The sequence below is a fragment of the Musca autumnalis genome, unplaced genomic scaffold (genome assembly GCF_047663935.1).
Source record: "Musca autumnalis isolate F117 unplaced genomic scaffold, ASM4766393v1 scaffold_3, whole genome shotgun sequence".
In the NCBI taxonomy this organism is placed as follows: Eukaryota; Metazoa; Arthropoda; class Insecta; order Diptera; family Muscidae; genus Musca; species Musca autumnalis.
The window spans coordinates 235997728-236004585 of NW_027411866.1; positions in this window are offsets into that span (position 1 = coordinate 235997728).

The window sequence follows — 6858 nt, forward strand, 5'->3', positions numbered from 1 at the left end:
AGGGAGTTTATATAACAATAAGTTCGATCGAGAGTTAGAATTAGAATGGAGAATTAGAAACTGGATAGTATTTATGTACGAGGGCTGCACGATATCTATCTGCTGAGACAATTTGTCAATTTTTTTGGAAAGTTAGACAGCTTTTAACCTAAACGTACGCAGGACAGTTTGACATACGACCATGTGTTGTGTTGTTTACAGTGACTCACCGCAAGAGTGTATTGATTAAATTAAATCTTTGTATGTCGATAAAGTACCATCCTATAGGACTGTAAAAAACTGGTTAAATAAATGCAATCGTGGCCGGCCATCGCCAAAAAACGAAGGTCGTCAGGGTCGCCCAAAATCTACCGTTGTGCCAGAAGAGACATTTGCCGTGCGTGAACGGATAAAGACATCTTTGGGCATTTCTTCCACCAACTAATATTTGATATTGCATAAACACCTGGCCGCAAAAATGGATTTTTCTCGTTATATCCAGCAAAATTGGACAGTCGCTAAAAAAGACTTCGACGAATAAATACCAAATTTCAGCCATTTCGGAGTAATATTGAGACCACAACCTACAAAATGCCGAAAATCGGGAGGTACCGTTCTATGGGGGCTATATGAAGGCGTGGACCTATACCAACAAATTACTGGGGGAAAGTTTTGTACCCCCAATGAAGACTAAGTATCAAATTTCAGCCATTTCGGTGTGATAATGAAGCTCAAACCTTCAAAATACTGAAAATCGGGAGATACAGTTCTACGGGGCCTATATAAAAACGTGGACCGATATAGCCCATTTGCAATACCAAACATCCTAGAAGTAATAGAAACCTCTATACCAAATAACATAGCTCTATCTTAAAAATTGCGAGCTGTATCTTGATTTCAACAGACTGACGGACATGGTTATATCGAATATATATACTTTATATGGTCTCCGATAAATATACAAACAGAATGACAAATTTAATTATACCCTACCGCCCCTTCTGAAACTAAATGGGTAGCCTATTTTCACCGGGGGCCATGACAATTTTAGGAAAATCAATCAGTTCAGTAGGTTTTGTAGAAAAGATTAAAATTGAAACAAGTGAGCAAAGGCTATAGTCGGGACGGAGCCGACCATGTGATACCCTACACCACTACCCCTGTGCATAAGCTTTTCACTGGTAAACATTTCTTTTAGGGAATATAATCCGACTACCACCAAAAATAATATGCCTCTTTCTCTCTGGGACCCCCATAAGCAGCCAAAATTACGTGACCATCCGATCAAAATTACGACCTGTAGCTTGATTGCAAAAAATGGAAGAATTGGATGCATTACCGACTATTGTGGTATCTCCCTTGTTTGACCACCTTCGCCAACCTGCTTTACACCAATGTAAAGGTAATATTTTCTTCTTCCATAGACAGGCTTTGCCGTTGGTATACCCCTACTAGAAGCCGATATATTCACAAAGAAAAAAAATTTGAATTTGTCTCCAAATGAGTTTTTCCCCATTCCGACCCCTAAATATTATCCGACTATCACCAAAATCAATAGGCTTCTTCCTCTGTGGGCCCCCATCTACCCCCAAAAATTTTGTCACTATCCGATCAAAATTCTTACTTGTAGCGTGATTACAAAAAATGGAAATATTGGGTATATTACTGAATTTTGCAATATCTCGGTTTGCTCACTTACGCCAACATACTTTGCATCAATATAAACGAGATCTTTTCTTCTGCCATTGAGGGGTATTCCTTTTGGAATACTCCAACCAGAAGCGGAGATATTCGCATAAAAAAACGTTGACATTTCTCCACATAAGCTTTTCGCTTATTCCGACTCCTGAATATTATCCGACCATCACCAAACTAAATAGGCTTCTTCCTCTGTGGGACCCGCATCCACTCCCAAAAAATTCGTGACGATCCGATGAAAATTGCGACCGATTACAAAAAAACCGTGATTACAAAAAAATTGGAAAATAGGACGCATTATCGACTATTGCCATATCTCTGCTATTTGACCACCTACGACAACCTGCTTTACATCCTTGTAAAGGTGATATTTTCTACTTTCCTTGCCAGGTTTTGCTTTAGATGTACCTCTTAAATAAACAGAGATATTGGCTTTGAAATAAAACGTTGACCTTTCTCCAAATAAGTGTTTGCCCATTCCGACCCCTGAATATTATCCGACCATCATCAAGATCAATAGGCTTCTTTCTCTTTGGGACCCCCATTAACCCCCAAAATTTCGTGACGATCCGATCAAAATTGCGACCTGTAGCGTGATTACAAGAAAATCGGAAAATGGGATGCATTATCGACTATTGCCATATCTCTGCTATTTGACCACCTACGACAACCTATTTTACATCGTTGTAAAGGTGATATTTTCTACTTTCCTTGCCAGGTTTTGCTTTTGATATACCTCTTAAAGAAACAGAGATATTGGTTTTAAAATAAAATGTTGACTTTTCTCCAAATAAGTGTTTGCCCATTCCGACCCCTAATTATTATCCGACCAACACCAAAATTAATAGGCTTCTTCATCTGTGAGACCCCCATTAACCCTCAAGTTTTCGTGACGATCCGATTAAAATTGCGACCTGTAGCGTGATTTCCAAAAAAATAGAAAAATGGGATGTATTACCGACTATTGCGATATCTCCGTTATTTGGTTACCTACGCCGACCTAGTTTGCATCATTGTAAAGACTGGATCTTCTTCTTTCATAGTCAGACTTTGCTTTTGGAAAGTTTTCAACCAAAGCTGTGATATTCGTCAATATAGTTAAAATCGCAAAAATGAAAATTGGGGTTTTATTTGCTACTATTGTTATATCTTCGTTGTTTAATTACCTACGAGCACCTGCTTAACATCATTAGAAAGGTGATATTTTCTTCTTTCATTGTCAGGTTTTGCTTTTGGTATACCCCGTACAGAAGCTGAGATATTCGCTTTGGAAAAAAACGTTGTCATTTTATCCACCTAAGTTTTTTGCCCTTTCCGACCCCTAAATATTATCCGACCATCACCAAAATCAATAGGCTTCTTCCCCTCCGGGACCCCTATCAACATGCAAAATTTCGTGACGATCCGATCAAAATTGCGACCTGTAGCGTGATTACAAGGTTTAGATGGACAGACGGACAGACGGACGGACGGACGGACGGACACACATAGCCAGATCGACTCAGCTCGTCGAGACATTCATTTTGATATATATATGTATGGGTCTACGACCACTATTTTGATGCGTTACAAACTTTTTGGCCAAAACCAACTTATAATACCCTCCCCACATAGTGGTGTAGGGTATAAAAAGTGAGCGTAAAAGTGGCCGTTTTGCATAAAAACAAAAAAACAATTATCCAAATCGGTCCAGCCGTTCTCAACTGATGTCATTACCAACGAACGACATTTGATTTTTATTTATATAGATTTTATATTTCATATTTTAAATTTATATTTTTTAACAGTTTTTATACCCTACACCACTATGTGGGGAGGGTATTATAAGTTGGTTTTGGCCAAAAAGTTTGTAACGCATCGAAATAATGGTCGTAGACCCATACTTATATATACCAAAATGAATGTCTCGACGAGCTGAGTCGATCTGGCTATGTGTGTCCGTCCGTCAGTCCGTCCGTCCGTCTGTCCGTCTTAATCTTGTAATCATGCTACAGGTCGCAATTTTGATCGGATCGTCACGAAATTTTGGATGTTGATGGGGGTCCCGGAGGGGAAGAAGCCTATTGATTTTGGTGATGTTCGGATAATATTTAGGGGTCGGAATGGGCAAAAAACTTATGTGGAAAAAAGACAACGTTTTTTTCCAAAGCGAATATCTCAGCTTCTATACGGGGTATACCAAAAGCAAAACCTGACAATAAAATTCGAAAATATCACCTTTCTAATGATGTAAAATAGGTTCTCGTAGGTGATCAAACAACGAAGATATCACAATAGTCGCAAATAAAACCCAAGTTTCATTTGTGCGATTTTAATTATAATGACGAATATCACAGCTTTGGTTGGGGACTTTCCAAAAGCAAAGCCTGACTATGAAAGTAGAAGATCCCATCTTTACAATGATGTAAACTAGGTCGGCTTAGGTGACCAAATAACGGAGATATCGCAATAGTCGGTAATACATCCCATTTTTCCACTTTTTTGGAAATCACGCTACAGGTCTCAATTTTGATCGGATCGTCACGAAATTTTGAGGGTTAATGGGGGTCACACAGATGAAGAAGCCTATTGATTTTGGTGATGGTCGGATAATATTTAGGGGTCGTAATGAGCAAAAAACTTATTTGGAGAAAAAGACAAAATTTTTTTCCTAACCGAATATCTCAGCTTCAATATGGGGTATACCAAAAGCAGAACCTGGCCATGAAAGTAGAAAATATCGCATTTCTAATGATGTAAAGTAGGTTCTCGTAGGTGATCAAACAACGAACATATCGCAATAGACGCTAATAGAACCCAACTTTTTATTTTTGCGATTTTAATAATAATGACGAATATCACAGCTTCGGTTGGGGATCTTCCAAAAACAAAGTCTGACTATGAAAGTAGAAAATTTCATCTTTACAGTGATGCAAAGTAGGTTGGCGTAGGTGGCCACATAACGGAGATATCACAATAGTCGGCAATACATCCAATTCTTTCATTTTTTTGTAATCACGCTACAGGTCGCAATTTTGATCGGCTCGTCACGAAATTTTGGGGCTAATGGGGATCCTACAGAGAAAGAAGCCTACTGATTTTGGTGATGGTCGGATAATATTCAGGGGTCGGAATGGGCAAAAAAACTTATTTGGAGAAAAAGTCAACGTTTTATTTCAAAGCGAATATCTCCGCTTCTAAAAGGGGTATATCAAAAATGTTGAAATGAAAGTAGAAAATATCACCTTTGCAACGATGTTACGTAGGTTGTCGTAGGTGGTCAAACAACGAAGATATCGCAAAAGCCGCTAATAGAACACAAATTTTCATTTTTGCGATTTTAATAATAATGACGAATATCAAAGCTTTGGTTCGGGACCTTCCAAAAGCAATGTCTGACAATGAAAGTAAAAAATCCCATCATTACAATGATGTTAAGCAGGTTGGCGTAGGTATCCAAAGAACGGTAATACATCCCATTTTTCCACTTTTTTGGAAATCACGCTACAGGTCGCAATTTTAATTGGATCGTCACGAAATTTTTGGTGTTATTGGGGGTCCCACAAAGGAAAAACCCTTTTGATTTTTGATAATGGTCGGATATTATTCAGGGGTCGGAATGTGACAAAAAAAAAATATTTGGAAAAAAGACCAACGTTTTATTTCAAAGTTAATATCTTCCTTCTGTAGGAGGTATATCGAAAGCAAAACCTGGCAAGGAAATTAGAAAATATCACCTTTACAACGATGTGAAGTAGGTTGTCATAGGTGGTCAAACAACAGAGATATCGCAATAGTCGGTAATGCATCCCTTTTTCCATTTTTGTGCAATCACACTACGAAATTTTGATCGGACCCTCACGAAATTTTGGGGGTTGATGGGGGTCTAACAGAGAAAGATGGTTGGCATACATCCCACTTTTCCATTTTATATTTGGGTTGTACTGTCGATGCACTTAAATGCGTTTCAATAAAATTGGCCTGTATTAATGAAGACATTCAGAGAAAAGGCGCTAAGCTATCCCAATTTTAATATTTTGAATTTTATTAGTCAAAAGCTTATGAACAGAATAATGGTGTAGGGTATCACATAGTCGGCCCCGACCCGACTATAGCCTTGGCTCACTTGTTTTTTTTTTAAATTTTATATTTTTATATTTTACATTTTAAATATTTAAATTTCATATTTTATATTTTACATTTATGTTTTATATTTTGTATTATTGTATATTTTATATATTATTTTATTTTTCAAAGAACTGCTCTTTTTCATAACACCACTGTTAATTTCTGAAGATGGTAATTTCGTTATTATTGAAATAACTTCAACACCACACAACGTATCAGATGAAGAAAAACCCCTCCAACCTAAACTTCAAAATAGCAGGCACGGTAAAGCAGACATATGATTAACAACAAATTTAAAATTGATTTGTATGCAGACAGACATACGAATGAACTAACCCAGTGTCCTACATAAAGAAAGCTTAAAGCATTAATTGGAGACTCTTTTAACAATCATCAAAAAGAAGTATGGTGGGTTAGGTCGACTCTTTCAATACTCTTTAAAAGTATCTGTACAGACTTTATCAGATTTATTGAGAGCTGAGGAATGTGATAAGTCGAAAATACCCCTTTGCAACGACGCACAATCATTCGGTATAGGTTTGTTGCCTGGCCAAATCCCACATTTTTCTCGTCATTGATTTCTAATTTCAGAAAATACGTAATTTTTGTAAATTTACGAATCATGCAGTCGCCCAGCAGCAGCACGGATTCAGTCATTCTGTTATACAAATTTTGGCTCTACGTAGTGTCAGAATATTCCGCTTAAAGGACTGCAGGAAGGTGTATCCTCATGACAGCAGGAGGTGGCGAAGTTTGCAGTACCTGCTTGGGTGTTATCGCCATCCTGCCATAAGCGCTTCCCCCTCTCTGGGAAGTCAGTAGAGATCTTCATGATGTATAAAGAGAGGTCCAAAAGTAAAAAAACGAGAACCTGTAGATCAGCGTGCCTACCAGGAAGGCTTGAATAGCATTCACACTGTCCCTACACAGTTACCGTAATCCCCATGTTTCTTATAACCACACTGCCCAAATGAACTTAGCTTACAAAAATCATAGACATTCAAAAAGCTAACATATAGAATTCCAATGTCTTTGAAGTGCAATCCGAAAGCTTTTATCGCTTAACATACCCAC